Source organism: Triticum aestivum, chromosome 1D, assembly GCF_018294505.1.
Source record: "Triticum aestivum cultivar Chinese Spring chromosome 1D, IWGSC CS RefSeq v2.1, whole genome shotgun sequence".
Taxonomy (NCBI): Eukaryota; Viridiplantae; Streptophyta; class Magnoliopsida; order Poales; family Poaceae; genus Triticum; species Triticum aestivum.
Genome location: NC_057796.1, coordinates 301,083,664 through 301,100,453, shown reverse-complemented (window position 1 = coordinate 301,100,453; position 16,790 = coordinate 301,083,664).

The window sequence follows — 16,790 nt, the reverse complement described above, 5'->3', positions numbered from 1 at the left end:
TTCGGCTGATACCACGACGCCGGGATACCCATAACTACTCCCGCGTAGATGGTTAGTGCGTATAGCCCAAATGGCCAGACTCAGATCAAATACCAAGATCTCGTTAAGCGTGTTAAGTAATCGCGAACGCCGACCAGGGCCAGGCCCACCTCTCACCTAGGCGGTCTCAACCTGCCCTGTCGCTTTGCCACAAAGTAACAGTCGGGGGCCGTCAGGAACCCAGGCCCACCTCTACCGGGGTGGAACCACCTGTCCTTTCAGCCCCCTCATCAGAATCACTTGCGGGTACTCAACGAGCCGACCCGACTTTAGTCACCACATGTGTCATGTATATAATGTATATAGTATGTACCCGTGATCACCTCCCAAAGTGATCACGGCCCAGTAGTATAGCATGGCAGACGGACAAGAGTGTAGGGCCACTGATGGAACACTAGCATCCTATACTAAGCAGTAGGATAGCAGGTAAGGGTAACAACTGTAGCAACAATGACAGGCTATGCATCAGGATAGGATTAACGGAAAGCAGTAACATGCTACACTACTCTAATGCAAGCAGTATAGAGAAGAATAGGCGATATCTGGTGATCAAGGGGGGGGGCTTGCCTGGTTGCTCTGGCAAGAAGGAGGGGTCGTCAACTCCGTAGTCGAACTGGGCAGCAGCAGTGTCGGTCTCGTAGTCTACCGGAGAGAAGAGGGGGAAGAAACAGTAAATACAATGCAAACATAAACATCACGATGCGTGACATGACAATGAGTAGTGCGAGGTGTGTCCTAACGCGACAGTAGGTGGTACCGGCGAAGGGGGGGAACATCCGGGAAGTATTCCCGATGTTTCGCGTTTTCGGACAGATGAACTGGAGGTGAAATGTTGCAGGTTCACTATGCTAGGGACGCGTGGCGGACGAACGGACTGCGTATTCGGATTCGTCTCGTCGTTCTGAGCAACTTTCATGTACAAAGTTTTTTCATCCGAACTACGGATTATTTTATATTAATTTTTAAAGATTTAAATCATTTTTGAATTTTAATTAATTATTTAATTTAATTCGAAAATGGATTTATGACATCAGCATGATGTCATGCTGACGTCAGCAGTCAACAGGGGTTGACTGGGTCAAACTGTCGCGTGGGTCCCGTGGGACCCACGTGTCATACTCTGTTAGGTTAATTAGGGTTTAATTAAACTAATTCTATTTAATTAAACTAACAGGTTAATTAGATTAATTCATTAGGATTAATTAACTTTAATTAATTAATATTAACATGATTAAATAAGTTAATTAATTATCTTAATTAATTAATTAATTAATTATTTTCATTATTTACTTTTATTTATATATTTATTAATATTTATTAATTAATTAATTATTTTTATTATTATTATATTTTATTTTTATTTATTTACTTATTTTATTTTTATTATTTTAAAATCATTTTTTTTCTTTTCCTTTTCGTTCTGTGCGTGGGCCCCGGCTGTCATTGGGCCAGGGGCCTTAGCGGGCGCGCGGGGTTACGGGCGTGGCCGTGGGCGTGGGCGCCCGTGCACCCGAACGGGGCAACAGGGGGCGCCGGCGGTGGCCGTAGCCCGGCGCGGCGGGGCGAGGCCGTGGCCTCGGCGAGGCTCGGCGATGCCAGAGCTGGGCGAGGCCGTGGCCGGAGCGGAAGGGAGCCGAGCGGCGGCTGGCCCCGGCCAAGGCGGCCACGGACAGGGGCGAGGGGAGCCGGCGCCGGTGCGGGACGACGGGCGACCCAGGCTCGCGTCGGCGCGGGCGAGCGCGAGGGGAGGGAGCGGGGCAGCTGTGGCAGGGCAAGGGCGCGGGCGCGCGAGGGGCTTCGGTCGCGCGCGGGAACGACGGGCGCGGTGAGTGCGCACGAGCAGGGAGACGGGGATGGATGGATGGGGTGCTCACATGCGATGCAGGGCACTGGTAGCGGGGCGTGGGGAGGACGACGGGGACGGCGTGATGGAGAGGAGGCAGGCCGGCGATGGCGTCCGGCGAGGGCTCCGGACGGCGTCGGCGCGGCGACGAGGCGGGTCGAGCCCTCGATCTCGATCCAGATCGAGGGAGGAGTGGGCGACGGCGAGCATGGGGCGTGGCATCGGGGTGGCGACGGTGTGCGCCGGCGGAGGCTCCGGGCGAGGGAGGGGGCGACCGCGTCGGGGGCGGGGCGTGCGCCCGATCCAGACGGGGAGGAGAAGGGGATCGGGGAGAGAGTGGGTGATTGGGCTAGGGTTTCGGGGGGTGGGGATATGGGGAGTGCGGGGTGGGCCTCCTGGTGGCCTGGGTGGCCAGTTGGGCCACTCGGCCCAAGGAGAGGGGGGGGCTTTGCCCCTTTTTTCTGTCTTTACCTTTTCTTATTTTCTTTTTCTTTTTGTAGTTTCTTTTATTTTATTTTTTTTAGTTTTACAAAAATTACCACTAGTGCCTAAATTTGTATTTATCAACAAACTACTGTGAGATTAATCCTTAACCCATAATAAAATAGTTTTGGCATTTTATAAATTCAATAGGCATTTGTTTAATTGTTTTCACTATTGTTTTAATTGTTTTAGAGCCTTTAAATATTTTATCAAAGCTTGGTTTCTCCACCACAATTACTTACGATTTACTTGACACAACCCGAACATTTTAGTTTTTTTTTATTTGAAAAATTTACTGTTTGCCTATATTTTAGATTTTAATTTGAATCGTTTTTGAACTAACTCCAGTTATCAACAGTAACCGAGGTGACGTGGCACCATTAGCAGAGGTTTACTGTAGCTTGATTATCCGGGCTTCACACTTTGCATGATTCTCCTACTGGTTCAATAAACCTAGGTTCACACATAGGGAAATACTTATCTCTATTATACTGCATCTCCTCTCCTCTTCGGGGAAACTCCCAACGCGGCTCACAAGTAGCACGTGCCCTATTACCTTGTGGGACCCATGTGGCTCCGCTGACCTAATTCCACTACTATAAATTTTAAAATATTGAGAAACACCGAGAGAGCCACACGAAACACTTTTTCCGCCGCCGCAAACTTCTGTTCTTCCATGATCCCATCTGGAGGCCTTTTTCGATACTCTGCCGAAGGGGGAATCGATCACGGAGGGCTTCTACACCATCCATGCTGCCTTCTGATGATGTGTGAGTAGTTCACCACAGACCTACAGGTCCCTATCTAGTAGCTAGTTGGCTTCTTCTCTCTCTTTGATCTTCAATACAATGTTCTCCTTGATCTTCTTGGAGTTATATTCGATTTAATCTTTTTTTTGGTGTGTCTGTTGGGATTCGATGAATTGTGGGTTGATAATCAGATTATTCATTGAAAGTAGTTGAATCTTTTCTGAACTTTATTATGCATGACTGTTATAGCTCTGTATTTCTCTCTGATCTATCCGTTTGATTTGGCCAACTAGATTGATTTATCTTCAATGGGGGTGCTTTGTAATGGGTTCAATCTTGCGGTCTCCTAACCCAGTGACAGAAAGGGTAGCGAGGCATGTATTGTATTGTTGCTAATAAGGATAAAACGACGGGGTTTATTCATTTTGATTGGGTTTACTTTGTCTACATCATTCATCTTGCTTAAAGTGTTGCTCTGTTTGTCATGAACTTAATACCATAGACGCATGCTGGATATCGGTCGATTGGTGGAGAATAGTAGTAGATGCAGGAAGGAGTCGGTCTACTTGTCACGGACATGATGCCTATATGTGTGATCATTTCCATGAATACGTCATAACTACACGCTTTTCTACCAATTGCCCAACAATAATTTATTTACCAACCGTATGCTATGTGTTCAAGAGAGAAGCCTCTAGTGAAAACTATGGCCCCTGGGTCTACTTTTATCATTTTATAAAAAACAAAAGTACCTTCCTGCAATATTTTTTTATTTTTTTTCAATTGATCCTTGCAAGTAAAGAGTTCAAGGGGATTGACAACCCTCTTTCCTGCGTTGGGTGCAAGTATTTGCTTTTGTGTGCAGGTAATGTTCATGAGGGTTTGTGTGGTTCTCCTATTGGTTTGATAAATCTTGGTTCTCACTGAGGGAAATACTTATCTCTACTGTACTGCTTCACCCCTTCTCTTCGGGGAAAATCACAACAGTTTACAGGTGACAGGAAGAATTTCTGGCGCAGTTGCCGGGTAGACATCATCAAATCCTATCAAGTACCTTCACTCAAACTATCATCTACTTGCTCTAATTTTTATTTGCCTCTCTTTTTCATCTCCCCCACTTCTCATAAAATCAAAAACACAAAAATATTTTACTTTGTTGCTTTGGTTGTTTGCTTGCTTGCTTTGCCGCTATGTCTTAAGAAAATACCAGGTTGTGTGACTTTTCAAATACTAATAATAATGATCTCTTAGTACCCCAATTGCTCCTCCCGCCACTAGTGCAGATACTTATGATATTAATGATACTATGCTAAATCTTTTTATGAAAGAACAATTTTATGGAAATCCTAATGAGGATGTTGCTTCCCATCTTAATACTTTCACCGAATTATGTGATATGTAAAATAAAAAAGATGTGGATATTGATATTATTAAGTTGAAATTATTTCCTTCGTTCTCACTAAGAGATTGTGCTAAAATTTGGTTTTCATCATTGACTCGAAATGGTATTGATTCTAGGCATAAGTGTAAGGATGCTTTTATTGCCAAGTATTTTCCTCCCGCTAAGATTATATCTCTTAGAAATCAAATCATGGTATTTAGGCAACTTGAGCATGAACATGTTGCACAATCTGGAGAGATAATGAAATTAATGATTAGAAATTGTCCCACTCATGGTTTAAGCTTATGGGTGATTGTACAAAATTTCTATGCGAGACTAAATTTTGTTTCTAGAAATCTTCTAGACTCTTCTTCAGTTGGTACTTTTATGGAAATCACATTGGGGAAAGCTACAAAACTCCTTGATAATATAATGAAAAATTACTCTCAATGGGACACCAAAAGAGCTCCAACTGGTAAGAAAGTAAACTTTGTTGAAGAAGTCTCTACTTTGAGTGATAAAATGGATGCTCTTACGAAAATGCTTGCTAGTAAAAATACTCATGTTGAAGCTAATGATGTGCCAGTATCTACTTTGATTGAGCAAAATAATGAGGCTATTGATGTGAATTTTGTCTCTAGAAATAATTCCAATAACAATCCTTATAGATGTAATTTCAATCCTAGATCGTATCTCAGAAATTCCTCTAATAATTATGGTAATTCCTATGGAAATTCTTACAACAATAATAATAAGATACCTGCTGATATTGAGAACCACATTAAAGAATTTATTAGTCCTCAAAAGATTTCCAATGCTATGGTAGAAGAAAAAATGAATAAAGTTAATGATGTGGCTAGAAACATGGATAGAATTGCACACGATGTGGAAACTGTTAAAATTAAAAGTTTGCCACCCAAGCATGATATTAATGAGTCTATTAAATCCATCCAAGTCTCCATTAATTAAAGTAAAGAGAGAACCGCTAGGTTGAGAGCTAAGCGAGAATTCCTAAAAAATGCTATTGCGCCCGGTTTTTATCGTAATCATGATGAATATATTAAAATGATTGGTGTCTCACCTTTTGAATCTTTGTTTAGTAATGTAAACCTTGATGAAAAAGGAACTGGAGATGAGTCAACTTTAGCTAGAAGACGTCCCAATTGTTTGGAGGGTGATGATCTTAATGATATAAATGATAAAAGTGGGTTTGAAGAGGTCATGATTTTAAATAGTGATGTGCCCACTACTTTGGATTACAAGGACTTTAATTATGATAATTATTCTTTGATTGAATGTATTTCCTTGTTGCAATCCATGATAAATTCACCCAATGCTTATGAACAGAATAAAGCTTTTACTAAACATATTGTGGAAGCTATGAGAAAAGCTCATGAAGAAAAACTTGAATTACAGGTGTCAATACCTAGATAATTGCACGATGAATGGGAAACTACTATTAAAGTAAAAAATAAAGATTATGAATGTAATGCTTTCTGTGATCCAGGTACTAGCGTCTCTACTCTACCAAAATCTTTACGTGACGTGCTAGGTCTCACCGATATGGATGCATGTTCCCTTAATTTGCATTTAGCGGGTTCAACTATTAAGAAACCATTGGGTAGAATGAATGATGTTCTCATACTTGCTAATATGATTTATGTGCCTATGGATTTCATTGTGCTTGATATTGAATGCAATTCGTCTTGTTCTATAATACTTGGTAGGCCTTTCCTATGAACCATACGTGTTATTATTGATATGAAAGAAGGAAATATAAGGTTCCAATTTCTATTAAAGAAAGAGATGGAACACTTCCCTAGGAAGAGAAGTAAACCACCATATGAATTTATTATGTGGGCCACCGATGGAATTAATTTGAACAATGACAATACTTGAAACAATGCCTTACGCCTAGCTAGGGGCGTAAAACAATAGCGCTTCATGGGAGGCAACCCAATAGTTATCTTAATTTTTTTGCTTTTACTTTCTGCTTTTGTGAGTTGGCACAACTAGTGCTACTGTTATGATTGTGTTTTTATGTTTTAATAAGTGTTTCTGCCAAGTAAAGCCTTTGGGATGATTTGGATGATAGTTGACTTGATTCTGTGAAAAAATAGAAACTTTTGCTCTTACTCCAGGAATTACTAAAATTCACCGGAACATGATTTTGATCTGAAATTTTTACAAATGATTTATATACAAATTGCCCATGTTTTCCTAATTTTTCAGAAGTTTTGGAGTTACGTAAGTTTGATTTTTATTTAGATCATTACAAGCGGTTCTATTTTAGGACAGATTCTGTTTTCTATTGCATAGTTATCTTGTTTTGATGATGCTATGGATTACATCGGGGGGTATAAGTCATGGAGAAGTTGGAATACAATACCTATTATGAAATATTTAAATATGAATGGGTTCATAACAGTACCTACAGTTTATGATTTGTTTATTATACTAACAGATCTCACGACGTTTCTGTTGAGTTTTGTGTGCTGAAATTTTCAAGTTTTGGGTGAGATCACGATTAATGAAGGATAAGAAGCGGTAAGATCCTAAGATTGGGGATTCCCAAGGCACCCCAAAGTAATATTCAAGGAAGATCCAAGCATGGGGATAAACCAGATGGCATCCCTTCTTTCGTGTACAATCTATTGATATGTTACTTGGAACTATATTTTTATTCATCACATGAAATGAGTTTTGCTTGGAGCTTCTTGTATTATAGTCTTTTCTTTATTTGCTTTTTAGTTTACCACAGTCATTGTTTGCTGGACACACCTTTTGAGAGGGACACGCATTTATTCGTGATTTGTTACACTACTGGAATCAGCTAATTTGCCATCTGCCAGCTCTTTGCCGTCTGCTAGTAGATGGCAAAGAAGGTCTTTGCCATCAGCTAGATAAAAGCGGACGGCAAACAACAGGCAGACGGCAAAACAAGCCTTTGCCATCAGTCACTTCTTTGCCGTCAGCTGGCGTACGGCAAAGAATCTTTGCCGTCAGCTGGCAGACGGCAAAGAATCTTTGCCGTCAGCTGGCGGACGGCAAAGAGAAAGGTGGCCCCCCACTAACGAGCCGTTTACGAAAAAAATGCCCCCTCTTTGCCGTCTGCTAGCAGACGGCAAAGAGACAAAACGGCGGACGGCAAAGAACAGCCGTACTACCGCTTGCGGGTACAAAGAAAATGTTGCCCCCACCTCCTCTCTCAGTCTCCCCTCTCTCCGCCCGGCCCCCACCTCCTCTCTCTCCCCCTCTCTCCCACTCGTCTCTCCCTCTCCCTCGCGCGAGCACCTACGGCGGCCGATTTTGGCGAGCTCCGATGGGATTCGACGGCGCCCAGCACAACCACGTGACCTCCTCGCCCCGATCCTCCATCCCCTCCGACCAGATCTGACTCGCGCGTCCTCCTGCGACCACGCGTGACCCTCCCCTGCGGCTAGGGTTTCGGCCACCACAGTGCCGGCGTGGCTTCGGTGTTGCTCCGGTGACTCAGGTGAGTCTCTTCACTCCTCCTCGTCACATCCATCCCTCTCTTTCTCACCGCGTCACGTCGCGTCTCCTCTCCCTCATAGATCCATCACGCCGGGAAGCCATGGACGGGAAGGACGCCGTGGAGGACACAGCTCCACCACTGCCCCAACGCCATCCAGGTCCGCCCCTTCTCCTCTCCCCCCTCTTGGATTTCTTCTTTTCCTGCCTTGCACCCGTCCACTCAAGATCTAAACCAAACAAAAAAAATTATCAATCTTGTTTTTGCTGCATATGCAATAATGGTTGAGGACGACTCAGTTGTTCACTTCTATAATTGTGCCATAAATCGGTTTAGTCTGCTTGAGGGCTGCCGTGGTTAGCTCGATTTGATAGGGTCCTTACTACATATGCTGCAGGGATTTAACTTGACTTGTTAATAATGAGTGTCAATCAATCAAACACAAGGAAACTATAAATGCTTACTATTTCGTATAGTTATCGTTGTGTTGTGTATAGGTAAAACTTGTGCTGTCCTTGTCTACTTCAGAGGCATCATCATGTGTTGTCAATTTAGTTTCTGCCATGGTTTTGGTTTGGTCCTGCTTATGCCAAATCGATCATTCATTGCTTCTGAACATTCTACCTTTAATCTTTGCTTCTGTAAAACCAGCCTTTCTTCTATTGAATGGAGTGTTTGCTTGCTGTGCGGGAAAAGTAGCTCATTCATCACTGATTTGGCATGTGCAACCAGAGTGAACGGACCACATTTAGGTCCGGTCGCCGTGAGGATCCTCCGGCGGTGCTGGATGTGCCATGGCGCGGTGGTGCCCCTAGGTGGCGCCTCCGTGCTGCGGTGCCCCTGGTTGGCGCCTTCGTGCCCGTGCTCTCACTGGTGCCGCCGTTGTGGTGCTCTCTGGCAAGCTCCGGCTTGTTGTGGTGGTGTTGGTTGTGATGCTGGTCACACCATAGTGATGGTGTGGCTGCATCCTACTTCGGCTACAACTCCTTTTGGTGAGCTTCTCCTTGCTCCCCTCCTGATCTCTCTAATGCATAGCTCTAGCTCTTGATCTTGTTGGATGTGAGGCTCTATTAGCTGTGGTTAGCTGCTGTAGATGAGCATCAACTTGTATTGGAGCTCTCTGTGATGGATTCTTGCTGTGTCAGGGTTTTGGTCAGTGACCATCTATGTGTATTTGTGAAGTATATATACTCATGTACTGCTCTGTTCTGTTTAGTTGATCCTGGAGTTGTTACTTTGGTCAGTTACTTTACTCATGAACGGATACTCACTTGTTCTTAGTTATTTTACTTCTAATACTGATATGAACAGATACCACTTGGTTTGGCTATTCCTATTTGTCTCTTTCTAATAGCCTATGAACAGATGCTATACTTGGTTTTGGCTGTTACTTTCCTAGTTTTCTACTGATAAGACAGATACTACATCTAATTTGGGCAGTGATGCTGGTCTGAGCCCCCCTCTTAGGCTTAATTTACATGTGACTATCCTTGTGCTGTGATGAACTAGCCCTGGCACTTCCAGGCTGTCTGAGCACATAATCCCTCAAGTATACCTTGAGGTCTTCTGTAATTCTCCTTAATAGTTATCTCTTCTAAGATTATCTTGATCTCAAGTACTAGCTCCTACAGCATTGCATTTCACCAAGTGAAATGCTACATTTCTACTCCTAACCCATTCTCTCTTTCTTAGTGTTTTTGTTATGCAGGTTGGAAGAAAAGAAGAAGATCCGGAGAAGATCTTAGTAATAAGATAGTTTTTTTAGGAAAATAGATATTTAGTTTTAGATCATTCCTTGTAATATTTGTTGGATATGTGTTCATGGATATGTGTTGGATATATATGTGTTCATGAGTATATATTGATAACATGTGTTGGATATATATGTGTTCATGAGTATTGGTAATATGTGTTGGATATGCTATATTGGTCATATATATATATATATATATATGTTTGATTTTCTGTGAAAATGAATGGATATAAGAAGAAACAGAATTAATGCCTATTTGGTCTCATTGCCATCTGCCAGCAGATGGCAAAGAGCCTGCAGTCTTTGCCGTCAGCGGCGGACGGCAAAGGCTGGACGCCTAACGGACTAACAGCGAATTTATTGCCGTCGGCTTTCTTTGCCGTCCGCCGCTGATGGCAAAGGCCCCTTTGCCGTCCGCTTCAGAAAGCAGACGGCAAAAAAGCTCTTTACCGTAGCCTACTTTGCCGGAGCCTTTTGCCGTTCGCGGCAGACGGCAAAGGCCTTTGCCGTCCGCCATCCTTGCCTTTGCCGTCTGCCGTGGCAGACGGCAAAGTAGCTGATTCCTGTAGTGTTAGAATACTCTATGTGCTTCACTTATATCTTTTGAGCTAGGCAGTTGCTCTAGTGCTTCACTTATATCTTTTAGAAAATGGCGGTGGTTATATTTTATAGAAATAGTTGCACTCCCATGCTTCACTTAAATCTTTTTAGAGTCTCATAAATAGTAATGGCAATACACATGTGTTATAAGACTAGTCCACAAAGGATAGGTATTCTAGGGGATATAATAAAAACTTTCATGTAGATCACTAAATATGAAAGGGTCTCTGATGGCGTGCACTAGGAAGGGTCTTGCGCTATCTGAGAGGTATTATGAGTTATAGAATTCACTATCCAATGCATCCTGTTGTGCTAGAAGGATATAGTGATTCAAATTGGATGTCTGATGTTGATGTACTCTACACCACAAGTGGGTATGTATTTACTCATGGAGGTGGAGGTCTTGCAAACAGACCATATTGATGAGCTCAACTATGGAAGCATAACTAACTGCTTTAGACACATCCAATGTTGAGGCAGAATGGATGCGTGAGCTCTTGATAGACTTGCATGTGGTTGAAAAACCTGTACCGGCTATTCTTATGAATTGTGACAACCAAACGGTTATCACTAAAGTGAACAATTCTAAGGATAATGCGAAGTCAGCAAGACACGTGAAGAAACATTTGAAGTCTGTCCAGAAGTTGAGGAACTCCGGAGTAATAACTGTTACATATATTCAAACTAACAAAAACCCGGCAGATCCCTTTACAAAGGGACTATCACGAAATGTGATAGATATTGCATCGAGGAAGATGCGTATGAGACCCATAGATGTTACACCATAGTAGTAACCCAACCTTTGTGATGGGAGATCCCGTGAATCCTAGGAAGAACAAGCTATTGGTTAACAGAGGAGAGTAATATATGACCGGCTCTAAGTTAAGATGTAAAACTCTCAGAGCTGTAAGGCAGGTTGACAACATTCCTTAATGTGGTTCTATTGGCTATTATAGCAAAGATGCTGTCCTACAGAGCGGTCTCGAAAGAACGCACCTATATGAGCTTCGAATTTAAACGTTGCAGTCTATTAGACTTGGGTGATCTCTAGTAAGCCCACGGAGAGACTATGGAGTACGACATATATGCTCCAAACCGCAGGGTAGCCTACTAGCAGCCAAGTACTGGTAAAGACTTTGAGTGAAACCTGTTCACACAAAACTAGCAATTCAAGGCATAGTCCATTATCAAGTTGTGAATGGATGTAGCTTAAAGTTCTAGGCAGAAGTTCAACTTAATAGTCTCTGTTGAAATACTGATATATTAAACAAGTGGTGAGAAAAGGTAAATATCTAAATGGGTATTTGAGATCTAGTGGGGGATTGTTAGAATAAATGGGCTTGGCCCATTAACAAATTCTGAAATCTCAACGAGCCCATAAGGAAAATGGTAAGTGGCGGTGTGGTGCTAAAATTTAGTCCTGCATTACTAGTTGAGGAAGAGTTGGACATCTTGATATAGTGAGTTCTATCCACCACTCTAAGTGGTGTGTTGAGAAGAGAAAGGGAAGATCACACGCGCACTCGCTCACCTCGTCTCGGTCGGGCACGGGGCGGGGCTAGGGCGGCGTGTACGTGCGACATGCGCGTGAATGGTCCGCCGAAATCCGGCCCGTTGCCTTGCAGGGGCGCGGCTTCCTTTTGCCGTTTTATTTTTTGATGTCTTGACGGACAAGTTCGTTGTTTACTTGTCTAGTAAGTTTGACTTGGAAAACAAGTCGATTTGAGATCATGATCGCGACACGATACCGCCTCTGGTTCTCCTATATATACTGCTTACCGGCCTCGGCCAAAGATACACCGAAAACACCTAGGTTTTTGCCTTATCTCACAACTTGCGCCGTCACCATACTCTATTCTATCCCAAACGCTTGCGCCGTCACCATACTGGGAGAGCAGGTCTTCGGAACCGTTCGTCCTCACGATCCTGCACCGGGAGAGGATGAATTAGGTTTTTGGGAAGCACTCTGTGCAACTGCTCAAGTTCCTCATCACGAGTCGTCTACCGTCCAAGTCGGGCAGTGCTACTCATCGTCATCTCCATTGCCGTCGATTGTTGCTAACATCATCATCGACACGGTCGCTCCTGCAGCAACTAATGAACAGTACGTACTTCGTGATCTGTTCATGCTCTCTCTGAAGTTGCTATTTTGTGTGCGATGCTTGTACATGTTTTGCTATTGATCTAGTTTGCTAGATTGTTGCATGCTAGTTTCTATTCTAGTAATGAATTATTAACTAGAATTGATCATTAATCATGAACTTGCCTAATATTTTAACACGCGGAAGGAAATTTACGGGTTGCCGTTTGAGATGCCCTGACGTACCCCATTATACTCATCGATATCATAAATTGTGTGCTAGGTAAAACAGATTATAGTTATGCTTTATGCACGTAGTAGAGACTTTCACATCAAGAATCCACACGGCTTTGTCTCTATCACATTCTAAACTAGCCCTAGTTCTTAGTTATGTATACAATGTGATTTGACCTGGGCATGGGCAGAGTGTATGCATCAAGACGTGTAGTAGTGCGCTTCAGTCCTGGCTTCGAAGCTCCTCAAATTTGTTAAGTAAGTTGACGTCCCATCCGAAGAAGAAAATGGACGAGAACCAGATGCCATTTAGAGTTAGGCTAGGCAATCTAATTAACTAAGCCGGTGACAGTTTCCTTGTGCCTGCTACCATGTACTATGTGCATGCATGTAGGCATCAATCTTGGGGATTTTAAAATCCAGACAGGCTAATTAACGAGGAAACTCGTATGTTTAACCCCCAGCTGCCATTGACACTGACATGTTAGTATATAAGTAGTATACTTTTCTGATCAGAAAGAGAAAACTACAGGTTTTCAGTCAACAGCTATGGACAGGGACGGTTTTACCAAATTAATCATCTGATGTCGATTGTGAGTGGTGATCACTGATGATCGGCAGTTGCTTTCTTGTCTTGGGTCATTGAACCACGTTTTGATTTGCAATCCTTCTTCGATCTTCTTGTCCGATAATATGCCCCGTGCTGATGACTAGCTATTTTTTTTATCCAAATGATAAGGGCATCTTCAAGGCGGACCGTGGGACCGTGGAAGCCATCTAACGGATACGTGTATCGGTCCACGGAGCGGTCCGTACGTGATTTCTTCAGCAAACTGGAGATAAATGTGGGGAGGTTTTGTGGTAGTCCGGACCGATCCAAGCCCGCTTCTGACCGCCCTGGCCCACCAAAAACCCGTCACCCGCCCCTCCGACGCTTTCCTTCCGATGCACGCGCCGCTTACCGCGCCGCATTCTTACAGGCCCGGAGCACGCAGACGCCAGCATTGATGCCGTGATGTGACCGGAGGGAGGGAGGGAGGGCGGCGCGGACCGACGCGACCTCTCAGCAGCCGCCGCTTCAATGCGGACACAGGTTCCCGAGGAACTAACTCCTCCTTCATGCGCACCGGCGACGGTGGCGCCGGACCCATCTAACGGAGCTAGCACTCCGTCATGATCTCCATCTGACGGATGAATTCTTCGTCCGACAAAGTCGCCTCTGAGAGTAGACGTGGTCGTTGCTGCGGCTAGTCCTCCTCGTCGCTGGAGGGGAGGACTATCTCCTCCTTGCCGAAGGAGCCCGCCGCCGTGGATGCAGATGGTCCAGGTGAGCGAGGGCGGCGACGCCACGATTCCCCTGACGATGAACTTCCACCGGTGCCGCCTGCCGTCACGGAGAACTAGGTCTTCGGCATCACCGCTCGGCTTGGAGAGAAGGAAGGGCTCTCATAGGGGAGGGGGGAGGGGGGTGGACGGTGCGGTGCTCTGGAGGGTGCGGATCTGGACGACACCGAAGTGTAGCTTAAATGGCCACGGCCAGGGCAGGCGAACGGACGGTCAGCCCGCTTCAATGCGGTGTAGTGTCCGGAGTTGGTTTCTCGGGACGTGGCGTCCGCATTGAAGCGGCAGCGACGCCCTAGAGGCCGCTTTCATCTACCTCGCCTTCCCCTCTGGTCAAATCGCGACGTCAATGTCGGCCGCTGCATTGCTGTGGGGCGGCATGAATGCGGCGCGGCAAGCGGCGCAAGGCGTGTGATGAAGAGTGTGGGACGGGCGGATGAGGTTTTTTGGTGGTCTAGGGCAGTCAGAAAGCGGGTTTGGGATCGGTCCGGACTCCCGCAAACTTTCTTCACGTTTGTCTCCGGTTTGCGGAAGAAATCGCGTCCGGACTATCCTGCGGACCGATACAGGTCGGCGTTGGATGGATTCCACGGTCTGGACAGCGCGGTTCAGACGGTTGCGGGAGGTTTACGGGTCCGCCTTGGAAATGTCCTAAGTGCCATGTAGAAATTAAGGACCATGTGTTGAATATTATTGGTCCTGATTACTTTGATAAGAGAGAATTATTTTTTTTACTTCAAGATGCATAAAGATATAAGTATATTTTTTGTGGACAGATAAAGTCAAACTAACACTTATACGCGGACAGAGGCAGTAGTAAGCCCAGGATGTGCGAAGGACTGTATTCTGTCTTGAAGACTAACGAGTCTTGAAGGTTACAGATTTAAGAGTTAATTACAGCTGGGGTACATAAACTTGCGTGGCGGTAACGGATTCATACAGAAACAAAAAAACACCCATAAAAGTCATACAGTAACTCTGATGCTGATGCGGACTCATTTAGGCCCAACTCGCATGCAAAGTGGACACATGGGCTTCCACGCACGCCTGGGTCTGTCCACTGTGTCATGGCATTTTTTGCAGATAACCCCCCCAGTTTAATTGAAACTGGCCCGCCGCCAACTCCTCTGTATCCCCAATTCCTTTCTCCAGATCCCTAGCTACTGTGGCGCGGCGGCCGCCCTTCTCGTGCGACCATGGAGGGAACGACGGTCAGATCCCGTCGTGGGACCATGGTAGGCGGTCGGAACGGCGGCCTCAACCACGGCGACAGCATCAACCACGGCGACAGCATCAACCACGTCGGCAGCCTCAACTACGCCGGTGGCAACAGCAACATGGATGGCGAGTGGAGAATGAGCTCCGAGCTTATATTTGGCTCCAAAAAATCCATGAAGGTGTGTCCTTTCATCGTTTTGTTGCCGTGGATTTTTGTGTCTGATTTCACGCGTGATTTGTAGGGAGGGGAGAACAGTGCAAATGGAAATCGCCAAGGTCATAAGGCTGAATGTGGCTGCAAACTGACGCCTGTTGTGAGAGTGTGCAATGAAGGATTTGATGCAGGACGACGTTTTCTGAGCTGTCCATATGAGGTATCCGATTTGGTTTCACTGAATTTTGCTTGTTTCACTGAATTTTGCCATGTCCAAATTTTGTACTGAATGTGTTTCTGCAATTGAAACGGACAGGGGCTGAACTCCTGTGGGTATTTGAGTTGGATGGATGATGCATGGCAGGGGAGATCAAGGCTTGTTATTCACAAGCTTGCAGATGATAACAAGAAGCTGCAAGTTAGTATGTTTGAGAAGGAACTGGAGATTCAGAGGTTGAAGAAAGAGAGGAAAAAAATAGATGAGCAGAGGAAAACTAGGGAAAAATTAGATCGGTTTCTTGTACTTGTGATTCTTGCCAGTGTTGTGGTATATGTCGTGGTTGCATAGCTTAGCAGGGGATTTGTGTGATTGTAAGATGAATAAACTAGAAAGTGTAATGCAGAAAATCTGAAATGTTATTGTACAAATGTGACAATTTTTAAGTATAAAGAAGCTCTGAAATGCAAAGTACTTAGGAGACAGTTGAAACTGAAATTCAGTTCAAATGCAAAGTACAACACTGACGACTAAGACTAACACTTGAGCACTAACCTGATTAAGACTGACCACTAACACTGACCACTAACTTGATTAACACTGACTACTAACACTTCTGAAACTTAAGCACTAACTTAAGCACTAACACTGACCACTAACTTGATTAACACTGAGCACTTAGCAGAAATTCAGTTTCTAGTTCTGAACTTTTCTGAAACTCTAGTCCTCGTCGAACGACAAGTCGATGTACTCAGGTGCCGGACGGCTGCAGCTCGGCTCCATAGCATGGTTGTACTGCGCTGGTGCTTTCCTAGGCGCTGCAGCTTGCCTCCTGACCATGGCGTCGCGCGCGGCGCCGTGGTATTCCACGACCTGCCTCACTCTAGCGGGGTCTACATCGACAGGAGCGGGCAGTCCCAGGACAGAATGCTCGTCGGTGAATCTGCGGCTGGAGTCCTCCCTCGCCGCAGTGCCGTACGAGTTCAGCAGGGCAGTCTGCTGATCAACTGCAGGCACCACGGCTGGGAGCGGAGCTTGTGGCCATGGATCCCATGGCTGGGGCTGGAGCGGAGGTTGTGGCCATGGATCCCATGGCCGGGGCTGGAGCGGAGGTTGTGGCCAGGGCTCCCATGGCTCGGGCTCTAGCTGTGGAGATGGATTGGGTGACGGAACATTGGTTGAAGGGGAACGAGGACGGGTGATGT